Genomic DNA, 21,922 nt, shown 5'->3' on the forward strand with positions numbered 1-21,922 from the left:
AACTAATGAAAGAGTTCAGGAAAGCAGCAGGACACAAAATCAATATATGAAAAATATGAAAAGTGTAAAGTGTTTCTATACACTAATAACAAAGTATAAGAAAGAGAAATTAAGAACATAATTCCATTTATGATTATATCAAAAAGAATATAATATCTAGGAATAAATTTCACCAAGAAGGTAAAAGATCTGTACAGTGAAAACTGTAAGATATCAATGAAAGAAACTATAGAAGACAAAAATAAATGTAAAGATATTATGGGTTCAGGTACTAGAAGAATACTATTAAAATGTTCATTGTACCCAAAGCAATTTATGAATTCAGTGCAATCAAATAAAAGTTCCAACAGCATTTTTCATAAAAATAGAACAAACCACCCTAAGAGATGGATAGGACCACGAGACCTCAAACAGCCAAAGCAATCTTGAGAAAGAAGAACAAGGCTGGAGGCATCACTCTCCCTGATTTCAAACTATTTTTCAAAGCTACAGTAATTAAAACAGTATGATACTGTCGTAAAAACAGATTCACAGGTCAATGGACTAGAAAGCCCAGAAAAAAAAAGTCATATATATATATATATATATTTCAATTAATTTATAACAAAGAAGCCAAGAATCTGCAATGGAGAAAGTACAAGTCTCTTCAATAAATGATGTTGGGAAAATTGGACAGCTACATGCAAAGGAATGAAACTGGACCTCTTTCCTACACCATACCTAAATATTAACACAAAATGAATTACATATTTGAATACAAGGCCTGAAATCATGTAAGTCCTAGAAGAAAACATAGAGGGTAAGCTTGCTTTATTTATGTATGTATGTATGTGTGTATGTATATATGTATGTATGTATGTATGTATATTTTTTTATTGGAGTTTGATTTGCCAACATATAATACCCAGTGCTCATCCCGTCAAGTTCCCCAGAGGGTAAGCTTTTTTTTTTTTTAAAAAAAGATTTTATTTATTTATTCGAGAGAGAGAGAGAGAGAGAAGAGAGAGAGGCAGAGACACAGGCAGAGAGAGAAGCGGGAGAAGCAGGAGAAGCAGGCTCCATGCCGGGAGCCTGCCGCAGGACTCAATCCCAGGACTCCAGGATCACGCCCTGGGCCAAAGGCAGGCGTTGAACTGCTGAGCTATCCAGGGATCCCCCAGAGGGTAAGCTTTTTGATGTCACTATTGGTAATGATGGTTTTGGATTTGGTACCAAAAGTAAAGGCAGCAAAAAGCAACAATCAGTTAAGTGGGACTGCATTAAACTAAAAAGCTTCTGCACAGCAAAGGAACCACCAACAAAATAAAAGGGCAACCTACTGAATGGGAAAAAATATTTGCAAATCATATATGTGATAAAGGGGTAATACCCAAAATATAATACACACAACTCAACAGCAAAAACAAAAAAAATCCAATTTTAAAATGGGCAGAGGATCTAAATAGGCATTTTTCTAAAGAGGATCTAAATAGACACTTTTTTCCCCCAAAGAAGATATATAGATGGCCAACAAGTACATGAAAAAAATATTCAACATCACTAATCATCAGGGAAATGTAAATCAAAACCACAATGAGTTATCACTTCACCCCTGTTAGGAAAGCTAGTATCAAAAAGACAAGAGATAACAAGTGCTGGCAAGAATGTAGAGAAAAGGGAACCCTTGTGCACTGTTGGTGGGAATGTATACTGGAGCAGCTACTATCGAGAACATTATGGAGGTTCCTCAAAAAATTAAAAGTAGAGCTATCATATGATCCAGTAACTCCACTTCTGAGCATTTATCTGAAGAAAACAAAAAGCATTAATTAAAAAAGATATATGCAGCCCCATGTTCATTGCAGCATTATTTACAATCACCAAGATATGGAAACACTGACAGATGAATGGATGAAGTGTGATATATATATATATATATATATATATATATATATATAATGGAATATTATTCACCATAATAAAGAGTGAAATCTTGCATTTGACACAATATGGATCGACCTGGAGGGCATTATGTCAGGCGAAACAAGTCAGACAGAGAAGGGCAAATACTGTATGATATCACTTATATGTGGAATCTAAAACAAAAACAACAAACAAAAAACCAAGTTCATAGATACAGAGAACAGATTGATGGTTACCAGACTAGGGGATGAATAAAATGGGTGAAACAGGTCAAAATGTACTAACTTCCAGTTACAAAATAAATTATGGCATGTAACGTATGGCATGGTGAATATAGTTAATAATATTCTATTGCATATCTGAAAGTTGCTAAGAGAATAGTTCTTAAAATTCATCATCACAACAAAAAAATTGTTCTGTCAATACGTAAGGTGATCATTTTATAATATATACAAATATCAAATCATTATGCTGTATACCTAAAACTTCTCACATACTATAAGAATTGATAGTAGTTCGAATTATCCTTTAACACATTACTGAATCTTTATAAACTGTTTCAAATGGCATATCTTGCATAATTCATAAATACTGTACCACTCTACTGTACTGTAAGTACAACAAATATTTTATCATAAGCTGATATGTCACAGGAAATTCTTAAGTAACTTTTAAAAACTACTTTTTATAACTACCAATGATATTTTTTTCTATAATAGTGTATATATACTGTAAGTATTTACACAAAATAGTAGTTTCATTCTTCACTACTAGAAGCCTATAATTCCTACTGTAACATCAACAGTACAGTATAACAGTTGTAACACTTGTAACAATATAATATAAACAAATGCCTTAAAACTATTCACTCATTCATTCATATATTCAGTCAATAAATATTTACTGAGTCTCTACTACCTATCATGGCATCAGGTATTAATACAAGTCCAGTGGTGAAAAACACAGGCATAGAACTTAGATTTAGTAGAGGTAGAAACAGACAATAAAGGAATAAGAAAACAGACAAACACATCAAGGTGATTCTGTCATTTTCTGGTAGACTTCCACATAATTATCATAAGGTAGTTAATATAAGGTACCTTAAAAGACTAGCTTTTCAACTGGATGGACAAGAAGACCTCTATGCAAGGAAATTCAAAACATAAGTGGACAAGGGGCAACCATACAAAGATAAAGGGAAGATCAATAAGCAGCTCCTTGGCATACCTGAGCATGGTAGGTCTGAAGGCCTGCGGTCAGGGCCAATAGGCAGACAGGATCACATAGGACTTTTTGACCAGAAAATAAGGAGTTTCTGTGTGTGCTGGGCAACCATGGAGGAGACACCTACTCTAGCACATGTTCTTACAGGTTACCCGGGGTTCTGTGTGGAGAAGGAAGTGCAAGAGAGCACAGGAAGTGGCAGAAAGACTGGTGATGTCTGGGTAGAGATGATGGGACCTGGACTGAGGTAATGGCAGTGGCAGATTTGGGACGTATCAGTTATATTCCTAAATTATGGGAGAAGGGTGGCCCATTTTTGCATGCCTCAAGCACAAATAAAAAATAGCTTATTTTTTATTTAACAATACCAGACATATATTGTTATCCATTCATATTTAAAGTCATTTAAACGAAAAATGAAGTAGATATATTAGGACATATTGTTAAAAGAAAAAGGTGCAAAACAGTGCATATGTGTATGTACAAATATAAATGTATGCTCCTACAGAACACTTCTGAAATGCAGAAAAAAACCATTGAGAGTGATTGCCTTTGGATCCCTTCTGGGGCGAGAGAATTTTCAATGTATAATCTTCTGTACTATTTCAATGTTTATCACACCATGTATATATTACCTCAACCGAAAATCTAGATAATACTAAATTTTAAACTCCTTGCACATGTGATCAAGTCTTTTCCCTCTCTGTGTTCTCTACAATGCCTTGTAAATTATTTTGACCACAGCAAGTTTAAAAAAAAATTGTTGAAAAGACAAAGACCTCAAAGATGATAATCCTAATATAACAATTATGATGGGAAGCAGCAAACATAGAAAAAAGAACAATGGACTAGAAATCAGCAGACTTGTATCCAACCAGCCTCTTCAATCAGCTGTATGACTTTAGCCACTAACACTAAACCCTCACTTTCTTCATCTGTAAAAATAGATAACAACACCTACGTCACAGAATTGTGAAGATGATATGAAACCATTGTACTCTGGTTAAATGACACATAAATAAAAGGTACTACTTTTGTTGCATGCAGTCTACTCCTATCCTCCTCAGTACTTTACAGAACACTTGAATTTAAATATCCAGAATCTTTCCATTTCATGCCAAATCAACTCCATGAGAATCAATAGCCCATGGCAAACATATGCTGGGCATTGGGAGAATCACTTATTTTGAATCATGGACAAATTATGTCAACAGCTAACATTTACTGAGTAGTTAACAAGTGCCAAGACCTGTTCCTAGGGTTGTGCAAAACCTACATCATTTATACTCTGTATACCACCACCAAAGGGTATTACTCCTATTTTACAGAGAAGGAAAAGAGAGTGCAGAGAGGTTCAGTGCTACTAAGTGGAAGATCTCAAAATGGAATCATAGGCAGTTTGACTTTACAGCCTTTATAATTTTTTCCTTGACCTTTGGTTTCCCTAAAACCAAATGTGCTTTCACTTCCTATTTCCACCTCTGTGTATAACTAATGAGCCTGGGTTATATAATTCTTCCTCCCCAAATTTTGAAAGACAAGAGTATAAAGTCTCTGACCAGTCAGACTAGCATACTGTTCATTCAAATATCCTAGAATTTGACACAGACGTCCAACCTGGGGGATCCCTGGGTGGGTCAGTGGTTTAGCGCCTGCTTTCAGCCCCCCGCGTGATCCCGGAGTCCCGGGATCGAGTCCCACATGGGGCTTCCTGCATAGAGCTTGCTTCTCCTCTGTCTGTGTCTGCCTCTCTCTATCTGTATCTCTCATGAATAAATAAAATCTTTTTTTTCCCTTTTTTTTAAATTTATTTTTTATTGCTGTTCAATTTACTAACATTACAGAATAACCCCCAGTGCCCGTCACCCATTCACTCCCACCCCCCGCTCTTCTCCCCTTCCACCACCCCTAGTTCGTTTCCCAGAGTTAGCAGTCTTTACGTTCTGTCTCCCTTTCTGATATTTCCCACACATTTCTTCTCCCTTCTCTTATATTCCCTTTCACTATTATTTATATTCCCCAAATGAAAGAGAACATATAATGCGTGTCCTTCACCGACTGACTTACTTCACTCAGCATAATACCCTCCAGTTCCATCCACGTTGAAGCAAATGGTGGGTATTTGTCATTTCTAATAGCTGAGGAATATTCCATTGTATACATAAACCACATCTTCTTTATTCATTCATCTTTCGTTGGACACCGAGGCTTCCACAGTTTGGCTATCGTGGCCATTGCTGCTATAAACATCGGGGTGCAGGTGTCCCGGCATTTCACTGCATTTGTATCTTTGGGGTAAATCCCCAACCGTGCAATTGCTGGGTCGTAGGGCAGGTATATTTTTAACTCTTTGAGGAACCTCCACACAGTTTTCCAGAGTGGCTGCACCAGTTCACATTCCCACCAACAGTGTAAGAGGGTTCCCTTTTCTCTGCATCCTCTCCAACATTTGCTGTTTCCTGCCTTGTTAATTTTCCCCATTCTCACTGGTGTGAGGTGGTATCTCATTGTGGTTTTGATTTGTAAAATAAAATCTTTTTAAAAAATAATTATTTGTATTTTTTTGGTGTTGGTTGTTGTTTCTCCTCTCATTCATGGTTTAATTTATTTGAGTCCTCATGGTTTAATTTATTGGAGTCCTTTCTCTTTTCTTCTTGATTTGTCTGGCTGGAGGTTTATCAATTTTATTGGTTCTTTTCAAAGAACCAGCTCCTGATTTTTTAAATCTGTTCTATTGTTTTTTTTTACTTTCCATTTCATTTATTTCTGTTCAATCTTTATTATTTCTTTCTTTCTGCTAGTTTTAGGTTTTGTTGTTCTTTTCCTAGCTCCTTCAGGGGTGAGGTTAGGCTGTTTGCTATTTTTCTTGCTTCTTGAGTTAGGCTTGTGTTGCTATAAACTTCCCTCTTGGAACAACTTTTACTGCATCCCAGAGGTTTTGGCTATTGTGTTATTTTCATTTGTTTCCATGTATTTTAATAGCTTGGATTTAATTCCCATTGGATTCATTCATTGCTTAGTATCATGTTATTTATCCTCTAAGTATTTATGGTCTTTCCAAATTTTTTTCTTATGACTGACTTCTAGTATCATAGTGTCATGGTCAGAAAAGATACATAGCATGACTTTGATCTTAAATTTGTTGAGGTTTGTTTTGTGGGCTAATATGTGATCTATTCTGACAAATGTTCCATGTGCTCTTGAAAGGAATGTGTCTTCTGCTGCTTTAGGATGGAATGTTCTGAATATATCTGTTAAAGCCATCTGGTCCAGTGTGTCATTTAAAGCTATTGTTTCCTTCTTGATTTTGTTTAGATGATCTGTACTTTGATGTAAGTGAGGTGTTAAAGTCCCCTACTATTATTATATTATTGATTAGTTCCTTTATGTGTGTTATTAACTATTTTATGCATTTGGGTGCTCCTATATTGGGTGCATAAATATTTATAATTGTCATTCTTTTTGGATTATCCCTTTATAAGATAGTGTCCTTCTTTGTTTCTTTCTTAGTCTCTGTTTTAAAGTCTACTTTGGGGCAGCCTGGGTGGTTCAGTGGTTTAGCGCTGCCTTTTGCCCAGGGCATGATCCTGGAGACCTGGGATTGAGTTCTGTGTCAGGCTCCCTGCATGGGGCCTGCTTCTCCCTCTGCCTGTCTCTACCTCTCTCTGTTTCTCATGAATAAATAAATTCTTAAAAAAAAAAAAGTCTAGTCTGATATAAATATTGCTACTCCAGCTTTCTTTTGAAATCTCTTCACATGATAGATGTTTCTCCATCCCCTCACTTTCAATCTGCAGGTGTCTTTAAGTCTGAAATGAGTCTCTTGTAAGCACTATATAGATGAGTATCAGTTTTTTTATTCACTGTCACCTTATGTCTTTTGATTGGAGCATTTAGTCCATTTACATCCCAGGTAATTATTGAGGGGCACCTGGGTAGCTCAATCAGCCAGATCTGCGTTTGGCTCAGGTCATAATCCAGGGACTGAGCCCCACATCAGGCTCCCTGATCAGCAGGGGTCTGCTTCACCCTCTTCCTCTATGCACTCACTCTTTCTCTCTCAAGTAAATAAATAAAATCTTAAAAAATAAAACAAACCAAAATAATTATTGATATATACTTACTGTTGTTTTATTATTTGTTTTGTGATTGTTTCTTAATATTTTCTCTGATCTTTTCTCTGTTTCATGAGTTGCTTATTCTCTTCAGTGATATATTTGGATCTCTTTCTCTTTATTCTTCATGTTTATTAGTGGGTTTTGATATATGCTTATCATTAGGTTTGAATATAACCTCTTCTGCATATAGCAATCTATATTAAGTTGATGGTCATTTAGGTTTGAACTCATACTTTACTCTTCCCTGCACTTTAGGTTTATGTTTTCATACTTTCTGTACTTTTATTTTGTGGGTTTCATGACTGATTTTTTTAAAGAAGTATTTATTCTTATAGCTTTTGTGTTTCCTACTTTTATACTGTCACTTTTAGTGTCCCCTTTACACCCAAAGAGTCCCCTTTAATATTTCTTGCATGGCTGGATGGACCTAGAGTATATTATGCTAAGTAAAATAAGTCAGAGAAAGACAAATACTATATAACTTCACTCATGTGGAATTTCTGTAACAAAACAGATGACCATAGGGGAAGGGAAGGAAAAATAAGAGAAAAACTGAGAGGGAGGCAAACCATAAGAGACTCTATAGCTAAGAGACAAACTGAGGGTGGCTAGAGGGGAGATTGGGGGGGATGGGCTAAATGGGTGATGGGTATTAAACAGAGTACTTGCTGGGATGAGCAGTGGGTGCTATATGTAAGTGATCAATCACTAAATACTACTCCTGAAACTAATATTACAGTATATGGTAACTTGAATTTAAATAAAATTAAAAACATATTTCTTGCATGGCTGATTTAGTGATCACAACCTCTTTTATTTTTCATTTGTTTGGGAAACTATCTCTTTCTGTTCTGTATGATAGCCTTGATGGCTATTCTTGGCTGTAGGCTTTTCCCATTCAGCACTTGGAATATATTATGCCACTCCCTTTTGGCTCTTAAAGTTTCTGCTGAAAAATACCCCACTAGCCTTATGTGTTTTCCTTTTGAGTTACTGTCTTCTTTTATCTTGCTGCTTTTAAAATGTTTTATCACTGTATTTTGCCAATTTGATTATGTCTTGGTGAGGATCTGCTTTTGTTCATTTTGATAGTAGTTCTCTGTGTCTCTTGGATCTGGATGTCTGTCTCCTTCCCTGGATGAGGGATGTTTTCAGCTATTATTTCTTCAAATAAATCTTCTCCCCTTTTGGTCTCTCTTCTTCCAGGACTCCTATAATACAAATGTTGTTACAAATGGAGTCACTGAGTTCCCTAAGTCTGTTTTCATTTTGCATAATTCTTTTTTCTCTTTCAGTTAGCTTAATTTCCATTACTCTGTCTTCTAAGTCACTAATTCATTCCTCTGCTTCTTCCGTTGTGCTGTTCATTTCATCAAGTGTACTCTTCAATTACTGAGCCTTTTATCTCTGCTATATTATTCCTTACCTCCATGTTAAAGGTCTCACTCATGTCTTCAACTCTCTTCTCAAGTCCGGTGAGTATCCTTATGGTCGTTACTGTAAATTCTCTATCAGGTATATTACTTATATCTGTTTCACTTAGATCTCTGGCTGCGGCGTTGTCCTGTTCTTTCATTTGGGATAAATTTCTCTGTGCTCTGATTTTGTTTAAGGTTCTATGTCTGTTTCTGTGTTATGAAAGTCAGCTATAATCTCCTGCTCTTGAGGATAATGGCCTTATGAAGAAGAGGTCTTGTAGTGCCTTGCTGTGTAGCGTCCCCTATTGCTTAGATTCTGGCATTCTTGGAATTGTCTCCAATGTGTGCTGCTTGTGCTCTGCTTTTGTGTCCTTGGGGCTTTATCCTTGTGGCCAGTTGTCTGCGGAGTCTCCTTTTGCTGTGGGCAGTGTTTGTTCCTTGGCCTGAATGCAGTGCATTTTATCTAGGTATGCACTGTCTGCTTGTGAAATGAGATCTGTCACTTCCACTAGTAAAAGGCTCTACAAAAAATTTCATATCAGGATATTGATGTGAGCAGGGGTTTGGACCTGTCTTCTGGGGGAAGGGGTGACATGTTGTGGCTAAGGCAAGACTGGGAGCGGCTGTTCCACTAGAGCATGGGGGTGGGGCTTGGTGTAAGCAAGTTAGGGAGCGAGTGTTGGTGCTGTGCTGGTTCCTGCAGATGGCCTGAGCTTATGCTGAAGGCAGGGAAGGGAAATAATGCGTGCCAGTTCCTTATTTCCTGGAAGGCTGTCTGTGAATGCTCTCTCTCTGGGGTGAGCTCCAAGAGATGAGCAAATAACCTCCCCACTCTATGCCCTGGGTGTTCTTCAGATTGTTTCCTCACTGCAGGTCCACAGGTTGTTTGCTTGCCTTCTCCTCAAGAGTAGTCCCAATGCCCTCTGAGGTCTCCCAGAGCCAAAGCAGGTTGACCTTTAAAACTCTAGGCTTTAAGCCCCACTGTTTGCAGGAACTACAAAATTTGGACCCTCTTGCTTTCCAAGCCAATTACAATGGTGATTTGTTTGCCCCATGAGCTCTCCTATGTGCTCATCTGCCTCTTACTCCATGACTGTGGCTCCCTCCCTATCACAGCAGCCATGCTCCCTTTCTCTTCCAGCCTGTGTATCCACACTTCTTACCTTCTTTGATGTGTCCTCTTCTCTAACTTTAGTTGTGAAGTATTCAGATTGATTTCTGGGGCATTTAGGATGATTTGATAGTTATCTAGTTATATTCATGGGATGAGGCAAGCCCAGTGTCCTACTCTGTTGCCAACTCCTCCTCTAGCCTTTCTACAGGAACCATTTTATTCACTGGAAAATATTCTAGTCCTGTGTGTGTGTGTGTGTGTGTGTGTGTGTGTTTGCTATTTTCTATTCATTTTAAAAAGCTTAACAAGGCAACACATGTCTGTAATTTTTATAATAAAACAATTACTAAGAGGCATATAATGAATATAACAATCCCTTGATTTACCTCTGATTCTTGCTGCCCAGAAATAATCTCTTTCAATTCCTTTTGGTTTTTTGTATTTTCAGTATGACCTATTGACTTTCACCTATTGATTTGTGGAAAAAGGGGCACTTATCTCTCTCCCTCTTTCTCACTCACACATACACACAGCTGACTCTCACTCTCTCTCCCCTCTTGCACCTCTAATCCTTTCACTATAATTATATCACAATCACAATTTAGCACTACATCCATTTTCAGTGCTTACATTATTATGACTGCTCAGATATAATCCACCCCTGAGCTATGTATGCACTGTTTCATTTGTTTTGTTGTGACCTTTTTGTTTTCTCTGGAGTTATTACCTGATTTTGTTGTTTACTTCATTTTCAAAAGCCTATGTCTAATTCACCTCCACAATCTCCAAAAGAACCGTGACTCTCCTCCTCCATATGGTCCAACATTTCACATATTTTCTCAGTGACATTGTTGGAAGCATCCTTGGAAACCTCTATTCTCCCACTCAAAACTGGTTGGTTTCTATCTCCTGCATAGTTGATGTTCTAAGGTTTCCCTTTATTATCATCCTGAGGTTTTCCTCTGCCTCTTTGCTATTAGATTTCCTGTTTACTGGATACAAACCTCCTATTCTTCAAGTACCTAAGAAAAAGTACATGAATGAGGAGAAAGGGAAGAGTCTACCCACTGTGAAATGTGTGTACTTTACCCTTAAATTTGCTATTTTCAATGTTGGAATCTCACTATTATTGGCCTCAACTAAGCCTGAATTCCTATGTCCAAAGCTTTTGGGCTAATCTTCTAAGACAGGAGTTGCAGAAGATGAGGAGAGTAAGGTCATTCGACTCTACAAAGTAGGGAGGGCATTGATAGTGTCTAGTTATTAATTTAGAACCTTTAAAGGGTCTTCTTGTTTTGACCCACTGCCCTTAGATGTAACCAGTGCATCCAATTCCTAGACTTTCCTTGTGTTCTATGGGGAAACATCAGTCATCTTTTCTTGGCTTCCAGGCCTGCAGCCACCTGGGTTTCAGCTTTCTCTGGGGTGATAAATAGTTGACGTCTGTAAGCTTTCCATATTTCAAATTTTTTTTTTTGACATTTTGAGGGCATCAGGTCTCATTCTGTGTCCTTTAAGATCTATGGAGTTCTATTGTCATTTTAGTAAGGTTTATATAGGCATGGAGAAAAAAGCATACTATTATCTTTATTTTTAAGAGTTATGCTTTTGCAGTATGTAAATACCACTTAATCAATATTCTTAGAGGTCACAACAGGAGGTTAATGAAACATACAAAAATTCCCTTAAAATACTGCCCAATCATAATTAAAGTATTCTGGAGAGTCTTTCTATTTTACCTGTTCTTTAAAAAGTACTCTGAGGAGAATTGTCATAAATCAGTGCACTGATTTATATACCAGTGACTGCTGGTATTTTAGCAATCCTACGTGCCTATAAAGAGCTTTTTCTGTCAAAGCATTCTCCTGTATCTGTCTGCCTATTCAGTCTACTTAATTAGCTAGACCTCAACACTTCTAGTTTGCTTACACTGGGAAATCTTAGAAGAAAACTAATAAAAAGCTCCATAGGAATGAACTCCCTTGTCATGAGCTGCTAGGAGCTCCAAGGGTCTAGCGAAGTTCCTATTTAGCTGTAAACAGCTCAGCATGATCCAGCGGATTTCTCAATTACAGAGTGGAAACTGACCCCACCTAATTGCACCTGGATGCAAGGGGATTATTGTGTCCGGAAAAGCTATAGAATATTGTTTAATTTGGTAGAATCAAAGAAAAGCATGGCTTGCCAGATTTGAATCTGGTGATGAGTAAGTATATTAATGACTCCAGTGCCTTGGGTATCATCCTGCCTTCCAACACTTAACTGTAGGCTACAACCAGTGTTATGTTATGAGATGAGTCAGACTATAAAAATTGAGTTTCAGCCAGTACTTTCTTAAAATTTTTGACATGAAGCACTCTAAGTAATCTACCTAGAAAAACAAATTCCACAAAGATCAGATGACCTATATGCACAAATAAACCAAATGTTGTACCATCAGAATGTGAAAGATTGGCTTTTAAAAAGCAATGAAAAGTGATGTGCTTAAAGAATAAGATAATGCTCCAAAATCTTAATTAAGATCAAAGATAAAATAGAAAATCCCATGATAAATGACTGAGGAGGAGCCACCCTGCCCAGCTCCTCATGGTTTCTGTATCACTATGGATGAGTAAATAGAAATATTTTCCAAAAATCTATTAGTCCCTAAACTGAATGCAATCTCTAAATTATAAACCAGGCAACCAGGCATGATCTAATAACAGGATAAATAAAGGAAAGGCATCATCCTGGGAAATCAGGACATCTGGTCACCATGCATATTCCCACACAAGAGCTCCCAGATGGTTAAGTTCAGGTTATCACGATGCTACTAAGTTCCCTCAAGCTTCAAAAACTCTTAAAAATGAGAGGATTCTTTTTTCCTCCCTGAACTCTGATCTTAATATTTGATAGATTTTTTTTTTCCTTTTCCTTGATTCTGACAAGGGTATTATACTACTTGCCAAGAATGATGGCATGGGCCAGCAATTTCCTTACAATGTCCAAATACTACATGGAAACCCTGAAACACCTGCTTTAGAGTACCATCACTGGAAGAATGTGTTCAAATAGAAAGGCATGAGGTAGCAGATCAAGAACACAGTATGACACTGGGAATTATTTTAGAGACACTCAAATCAAGCACAACTCTACTGGCACTTTAATCAAGTGAAAAATGAGTAAATGATAAGATCTGCTTTTAATTATATTCAAGGGTCAACAAGGGTCATTTTATCAGGAGCACAGTTTGCTCAACACTCAAATAATTTGTATTATCTAAGGGAAAAATATTAATTTACATGAAAGTACTGGCAAGAGCTGAGAAACTCAGAAACAAGCTGGTGGTGGTGGGAGGTAGGGTTAGGGCTTAAACGAAAATAGAAAAAAAACCCAAACCAACAACAAAAACCAGTATCACTTTGCTAGCTTTATTATTTCAAAATAAACCCAAAAGTAGTACAAGCTTCTATTTGGAGGCAAGGCTGACTAAAGTCATAGGAGAGTTAAACGGCTATTGATAATAATATAGTCTGCAGAAATATCTTCCAGAAGGAGCCAGGTCTCTTCCTAACACCTCCTTTGGGTAAAGACCACTTTAGAACATCAAAATTTGTTAGTCTAGTAGAATCACATCTGAAGGAAAAGTGTAACTTCTTGAAATACAAGAAGTGACTCTAGTGTAGAGCCAATGAAAGAAAAGCACAGAGTTCTGGAGATAAAATTATTTTTATCTTTACACTATCAGATTTGTTTTGTAAAAAACACTTGCTCTCTAATTTTCTCAAGTGCCAGAGTTATAACTAGTACAGAGAGATGTTCTTGAATTCTGATCCCAATTGTTTAAATCTCCTGTCCTTCTGAAAGGATCCAAGTAGGGATGAATTTACAAGATTAAAAGATGTTCTGCTTCCATTTAATAATAAAATATATATAAACAGACATTTGCACGAAATTTTTCAAATTATGACTAAGGATTTTTCCCATAATGTATGAGATATACATTTTTAAAAAGACAGATATAAATGATCCATTTGACCAGAATCTCCTTCCCAGGCTTTAGCCTTAATCTAAAGCACAAAAGGGATCTAGTAGAGAAAGACAACAATCTGCAAACCTCTCATGAAAAACTTTGGATTGCAATGGGCATTGTAGTGGTATCTTTAAGGTTCCCTTGTCGTATAGATTTGATTCACAGAAGGGGAAATGAGTAACATTTACCTAACAATGTAAAGAAATAACAGGCAAGCTTATGCAGGATGGAGAGAATAGAGTTGATGGGGTCTTTCACCACAACCGCAACATGTTTTACAAAGCAATGAATTAGGCACTTACATGTTTATGGTTAACATCTCCTAGCACAGGAAGAGTTTTATCCAAATACATATAAAACTCATCTTCCCTGAATCTAGCTCAGTCTTTAGGTTCCTTTTAGAGAGGAAATAACCCCCATCAGCCCCCGCAAGATTTCTAAAATTAACATTGCTCAGAACAAAGCTATCATTCTATCAACCCCTGCATTTTATGGATGAGTCCTAGGGAGAAGTATCTGTCTAGGCACACAGTGTTAATTATAGGGAACACCAGGATGCAACACCCTGGCACAGACAGCAAATGGCCAACTTCTTCCATTTTGCACTATCCAAAGTACCAGGTTTTGGGGTTTTTTTTTAATGATTTTATTTATTTATTTATTCATGAAAGACACAGAGAGACACAGAGAGACACAGAGACACAGGCAGAAGGAGAAGCAGGCTCCCTGCTGGGCTCCCTGCAGTCCGGCAAGAGATGAAGTAAATAAGTGATCTTATCAATATCAACTTTTACAGACTTATGTTTTAAACTTGTAATTGACTTACTCAAGTTAAAAAATAAGGAATAACAAAATAATTTATATTTGAGGTATAACTAAATCCAAGGGAGACCTGTGAAAATTCCTGGCAGAATTGAGGCCTACTCAACATATCTTATACTACACACACCAAATTCTCGAGCACTTGCCTGTTAAGAAATTGATTCCAAAACGTTACTTCTGTCAAAGTCATAGCAACCAGCTGGACCTGACAGCAGGAAGGTCTGCACTGCCCCCTCATGGCCAGGAGCCTCACTGGTAACTCTTCCAATGACAGACCCTTGTGATAAACAGCTTAAGTCAAAGTAAGACTTATTAATACATTTGAACATTGACTGCGTCCTCCACAAAAATGCATAGTCTTCTAAAACATACTGAACATGTGTCCTATCCATTTTATCTGCTTCAGAACTTGATATAAGCAATGTTACCTAGAAAAGGACAAAGCCACATTCTATCCAGAGGTCTAAAGAATAGTTTAAAATACCTTGAAGAAAAAAGAAAAAGACCATACAGAAAATCAAGTTTCAAAGAAAATAACATATAGACTGTGTTTTGGTAGTACAAATAACATTCTTCAGACTATGTCAAAATTAACCACAAAAGATTAGAAAATTCAATTTTCTTAATTTAAAATGATTAGATCAAGGGAAGCTTTTAAGATATTTTGCTAAAATCAAAGGCAAAAATACCTAATCCTTTCAGAAGTCCTTTAAGACTTCAAATGAAGAACAAATATGAATAAACTAGATAAAAAGGGAGGAAAACCGTTGAATCAAATTTACATTAAACCATTAGGTTTTCAATAAACAACAAAACAGAAGTTACAAACATGAAAAATGAAAGCTTTTAAGGAATACAAAACATGTTCCAATTCCAACTCTCTACAAAGGACATTTGATATCCCTATTCTAGAAAGAACCAGAGTTCCAGAGAGAGAAAATTAAATCCCAGGAGCATATATCACAAACACCTTACCAAATTTTTGGAAGGGATTAGGGGAGAAATTTTTTCTAATCATTGGAGTAGATCTCTTTTATTTTGTATAAAAAGTCAGATAATTAAAGAGTGTTATTTACATGGTTAGCAGGAAGAAACACTAATTTGAGTGCTAACAAAGTACTACCAGTGAACAAGAATTGATTATTAACCCCCCAGAGTAAAATGTGTACACTGTGGATAGAAATATGTGTTGATATGTATTTATGCAACTATAATACAATTCAATTCCCCTGTATTTAGGGTACTATCTTTAGTGTTACTCAGTTAACTTCATTTAGGCAGTAAAAATCGCTAGTGAAAGATGAAGTTCAATCTATCTAATTTCCTGTTCTAGTGATTTTCTATTAGCTCCTGGTGTTCAGTTTTAAAAGACTACATAATCCTACAAAAATATCTCTTGTGAGATATTGGGGACTTGAATTACATTCTTAAATATGCACTCTAGAACTTAAGACCACAAATGTTTAAAAAATATAATTAAAAAAATTTGACTATCATTTCCGAAGTATTATATGATGACATATTGATTACAATTCTACCAGGGGTCTTTTATACTGTTCACTCCTTGTAATGTTTGTGTTATTAAAAAAAAAAAATTCTTGGCTTTCTCTTGCACAGATGCAATGTCAAATAAGAAAACCTATACTGTGTAACAAACAGAGAAGACAGTAGAAAGTCTTTTCCTCTCACATCTATGCTAGATTCCAACATTAATTACAGTATACAGCCATAATTCTGGGCAAACAGACTAATATTATAATGCTCACATTACCATCAGGATTGGTGGTAGATGATGATGATCTGTTAATTTCCCAAAGTCTCTGACTGAATACTGTAGGGTAAAATTCATGTTAAAACAAAATCTAAAAGATGCTTCTTAGCATTCCTAGTAGAAGCTAATGTTAAAGCCATGTTGAGAATCATACATATGCTTACATACATTTAGTTATTTAACAGTATAATAAGCCATCCAGGTCTATCATAGCATGACACAGTAGTCATGACACCACAGGAGGTCTCACGGCAGTCTCAACAGAGACCGATACATCACTGTGTGGGTCCCAATGACAGGACGGTGAAGATTACATGTGAACAGGACACGTGAAGACACGTTTCTCCCCAAAGCTACAGCTTTAAAAAAAAAAATACCGAAGGGGAAAGAGCTATATTTGAAGACGTTCTGGCTAGAAAATTTGTTAATGCTAATAACCACAGTGGGTTACATCCCACTGTGTCATGATCTAAGGGGGTGGCGGGTGGCTAGAAAGCCAACATGTTTCTTAAAGTCACATTAAGGTATTCTGCACCCCCCACCCCAATTCCTCACCCCTGCCATTCTTTGAAAGGAATCTGATATTGCCAAAGGCTTTCAATAATATAAATGCCATAGAAGGGGACCGGGAAGGTGAAAGGTGGGAGGTTGTGAAAGCCTAATGTCACTCTCCGGGGGTCTGGATATACGACTTGTGAAAAGACTGAAAGGACACGGAGATCTACCTTCTGAGGCTTTTTCTGTGCATTTTCATACCTCCGAAATCTCCATCATAATCATCTACATCTCCAGCCTTAGAGTTCTATGATCCTATGATTCTATGATTCCATTTTTAAACCTGTGGAGTGGGAGTGTTTCTGAGTACCCTGCTCACACAGATGGTGGTGGGAAGATCTCAAGAATATGTTGCATGTAGTAAATGCCCATTTCACTACGTAATCACTCCCTTCATATTTCATATGAACAGAGATAATATCATCCTACAGACAATCACAAAAAGACAAGCAATTAATGGCAGCACAGCCAACACACGTGTAAGAAAAATGAAAGAAGAAAATCTTCCCGATTACATATACCTCAGGCTAATGCCTCTGTACAAGGCAAGAATGTAGTTTAGTAAGACCAGGTTGCTATTGTACCTCAGCTCCATATACTGTGGGCAGAGCAGAGAAGGGGAAGCAAGGGGACTAACTGAATGCTAAAATCATACACAATGTCTCTGTATTCCTGATGTTCTAAAAATACACTGCACTGGCAAATCATCTGTCAAGGCAACCTTTCTGAGACTAAAAACAAGATCGATGTGCCAACCAACACTTTCTCACAGTCATCTCATTTTGAGCATTGCCTCACCTTCTCTCTTCCACAAATGGGCTCTTTACAAAACTGACCCATGCAGCCACAATCTTCCTATCTGGAGTTCAGATACCACCCCTGTCAACTGATCTCACCTGATTGTCTTAGAACCATTCTATACACCTTACTCTCCCATTCTGTCACTGCACATTCAACACTGGCAAGACTATCAAATTGTCAATGCAGTTTAACATGGTATTTCTTTACCTTGGTATCCTTAGCTGAAAACTCTGAGGAGTTAGAAATTTTCATAGACTTTGACCGGTGGGACTGCCGCCGGATAGAATCCTCCCGGGAGTATTTCACGGAACCTGAGGTCCTCACCCGCACCTTGCTGGTACTCTGAACACTGTTCACGCCAATCATGTTGCAGGTTGACGGGAAGGAGGTTGGGAGAAATAGAAAGGCACTTTCCAACCGCTGAAAGGCTCTATGCTGAAGGAACTCCGTCCGGTTGTGCCTGAGCAGCTCCGAGAGCCGAGATCTGCGTTAGCTTAAGAAACACCAGGCTGCCTCCCCCAGCATCTTCAACAACCCTGTTTGCAGCGAGTCTGATTGTTCCAGGCACGGCTCACGTCACTGGCTGCGAAGAGGAAAAAAATGCAATCCCACCCCTGCTACTCGCCTCTCTTTTACACACACACACACACACACACACACGCACACGCACGCGCATGCACGCTCCATATTCACACGCTGGAACAAATGGCAACTGGCCAGGCAAGCTATTCATTAACATTCCAAATAGCAACACCGTTTCTCTTGTGATATTGTGCAGCAAGCTCATTAATGTCAACAACAAAATAAAGATAGCACAAATAAAAGTCTCAAGTAACCTGCTAGGCACCATGTGGGGTGGGAACAGAGATAAATCTCCAAAAGGAGGGGGGAATAAGGATGGAAATCAAAAGGCTCATGAGTTATGGGCTAGGAAAAGGGTGGTAGCCACAAAGGCATCTCCAAAGATCATTCATTTTCCTCTTTCTCCAGGCCACAGATTATTTAACAGTCATTTAAACTGTATAGCCTTCTGAAGAATTAAATGTTTATTATGACCTTAGAGTACTTAGTCATATATTTAGACAGGAATTGTGTCACATTGTATGAAAAATCCAGAATAAAAAAAGGTTATGCTACCTTCCTATCACACTAAAAAGTCAGTTCGCATGTTAATTTTAAATATGGTTTAGAATAAGAGCAATAAAACCGATTCCAATCAATAAAAAGAAGTAAGTTTTTCCAATAGCTGTAAATGCTTGTCAGTGTAAATAGCACATACAACCTTCTGAGTAAGAATTACAAATTGGAGTTTATTAGAAGACCAAATAATTTCCGTTCCTGACACACAGAGTCAGTTTCGAGTATAACACTCAGGAATACAATGTCTCACTTATCTGGCCTCTCAGGAGTAGAAAGAGTGTCAGCCAGATAACCTCCAGATAAAAGAAGCTTTAGTATTAATACAAATTTAAAAATTTTAAAATAGTTTGTAAAATGCCAATCTAGGAAGAGAGTGGGGCCTCAATTGATCCAATCCTCAAGTCTGAACTCTCCCTCGATGACTCAGGATTATAAATTTTGTACGTAGTACGTGGTAAAGCACAGAACTTAACCACCACTTAAGAACACCAATGGTGTCCAGGCCATTTTATCCACTGTCAATCAGCCCAGGCAAAGTGATATTTGGACTTGGGGTTTTGTTTCACCCTCAGGTCAGGGGCTTCCTCCCACCCTCCTCTAGACTTCTTTACTTTCCATCTTTTATCTCTGAAGGCACTTGATACTTCAACTCTGTTATAAACAAAAAAAAAAAAGAAAAAGAAATTTATTTTTGATAGAATTTTGTCTAAAATAATAATAGATGATAGCTTTTTAGAAGATCTTGGGGATCTCCTCTAAGAATCCATTTCAGAGTCTATAACATCTTTTTGGTTACTATGCAGTTGATTTTTCCTCTTTTCTCAGGTAATCTTAAGCGATTGCATAACTGTTCTTTAAATTAAAGAATAAAAACAAAAACAAAAATGCAGCAGCTTTACATATTACAAAGCATGTTCCAAAGACATAAAAAGAAGTGCTATAACATTATGATAAAGTTGATCATTTAAAATATGCATAATTCAGATTTAAAATATGCATGATGTTTATATAGGAACATATCTTCATTTAACACAAGTAAGCCTGAGGTAGAACCCATGAAGGAACTAACAGCAGAGGCAAGATAAAAATTCAAAAAGTACTTTGTAAAAGACAAAAGCCCCTGCCTCAGCATGGTTATAAAACAGAATACTGGTTTAAAAGAAATATGTCTTTTGGATATTTGCTAGTCACTATAATAAGGAGTTAAAACTTGTTTCCTGATGAACTGAATTTCCTTTTCTCCACCAAAAAGGTTACATAAAAAGAATGAAAACCACGTGTTAGTATGTACAGAAATGGATTGTGACATACAACTTGATTTCTGTTTAGCAGAAATATTCTCTTTCTACCCACAGACTGCCCAAATGGCACTATTATTCCTGTAATGTCATTATTAATAACAATTTTCATCTGTTAACACTTTATAGAAGCAACATTTGTTATCTCGTTTTGATTGCAATTTGGCAATTTTGTGAAGTGGGTTGACGTCACATTACAATCCCTACCATTTTATAGATGAGAGAGTTCAGTTCGGGATCATGCCACCAACCATACAGTCTTCCACAAACTATGGCTGTCTACATTGGCCCCTTCCTTTTTAAGCCTAGAATAAATCTTTCTGCAAGTCAGGGAGGGAAAATTCCTTCCCTTTACTTCCCCTATATTTTCTGTTCCAAACTTCTATCTGGACAGAGTGAAGAGAACCACTGCAACGCTGCTAGTACTCTACGAATTAACAACAGATGATACCTATCTGAGCATGTCCACCAATAGGTATGTGGAGAAGCTGGCAGGACCCCTAGCACTCATGACTAGTGGTGTGGGCCTCATCCTACTGACCTAAGCTTAATTCCCACCACTTCCCAATACACTCTCTCCTTCAGTCAGGACTGTCTCTCCATTCCAGTTTCATGCACTGGACTGTAGCTTTCACTAAACCCACATATAAAATGCAAGCTCATTTCCTTACTGTAGCTTTCCTGAGTCACTTCCTATTTGCTGTCCTCCCACCTGGAACTCTGTTGCCCCACCCTGATCCTCCACATAGCTGGGTTCTCATCATTCAGGGTTGAGCTCAGCCGCTACTCGTTCCAGGAGACTTTCTCTGTCACCCTTCCTAAAAGAGCCCCACTCTCCACCCCTCTTGTTCTCAACTGTAACCTCTATCTTCTGGTCTTTATAATGCTCATTCCTGTCTGAAGTCATCGGCCCCTCTGAGCCGACAACAGTACCTGGTAGAGAGCAGGAGTTCAAGGACTGTTTGTTGAATAATTAAACTCCTTAAATACACAATAAGCTTTGCTTCTCTACTGCATTTCATGTTGTTAAACTTTCTAAGAAAATTCATCATAACTTTTTTCTGAAAAATGAATATATTTAATACACAATTTATTTCCTAATGGTACAAAAGAGTATGCAGTGAAATTTAAGTTCCCTCCCACACCAGTTTCCCAGTCCTCTCCCCAGAAAAAAGCACTATTGCCAGTTTCCTGTGCACCCCTCCAGAGATAATCCATCCACATACACTGTGAGAGTGTATGTTGGGCTTTTTCTCCTTCTTATGGGCTATAAATGAAAGCATGGCATATATTCTTTTAGTTTCTTGCTTTTTTCTCTTTTCAAGATCTTTCTACATCAACACAAAGCTACCTTATTCTTGTTAATAGCTGCATAGTATTCCAGTGTGGTGAGGTATCATATGTTATCAGAATCATCTTATTGGACATTTACTTTACAGTCTTTACTATCATAAATAAGGATGCAGTTATGGGCACCTGGGTGACTCAGTCAGTTAAGCACCTGCCTTCAGCTCAGGTCATGATCCTAGAGTCCTTGTATTCAGCTCTGCATCGGGCACCCTGTTCAGCCCATCTCCCTCTTCCTCTGTCTACCGCTCCCCCTGCTTGTGCTCTCTGTGTCAAATAAATAAACAAATAATTAATTTTAAAAATCCTTGAAAAAAAAAAGGGATGTTGTGAATCTGCCTGTAATATTCTACATCTTAAATAATATTTAAACCATATGGTTTTCTAATTGTTTTCTGAA

The 21,922-nt window shown here is 37.4% G+C and overlaps 1 protein-coding gene and 1 long non-coding RNA gene across 5 annotated transcripts in view; both read right to left on the reverse strand.

The window, feature by feature from the left end:
* Positions 1 to 21,922, reverse strand: part of PSD3 (pleckstrin and Sec7 domain containing 3) — a 594,054-nt gene that overhangs the window by 216,080 nt on the left and 356,052 nt on the right. The gene's annotated exons all lie outside the window — the stretch shown is intronic.
* LOC119869591 lies at positions 8,038 to 18,082 on the reverse strand. The gene is made up of 2 exons (XR_005371409.1): positions 17,945 to 18,082; positions 8,038 to 8,455 (listed from the first exon to the last, which is right to left on the reverse strand). It is a non-coding gene; the product is annotated as an uncharacterized LOC119869591 (long non-coding RNA).

Source organism: Canis lupus, chromosome 16 (genome assembly GCF_011100685.1).
Source record: "Canis lupus familiaris isolate Mischka breed German Shepherd chromosome 16, alternate assembly UU_Cfam_GSD_1.0, whole genome shotgun sequence".
In the NCBI taxonomy this organism is placed as follows: domain Eukaryota; kingdom Metazoa; phylum Chordata; class Mammalia; order Carnivora; family Canidae; genus Canis; species Canis lupus.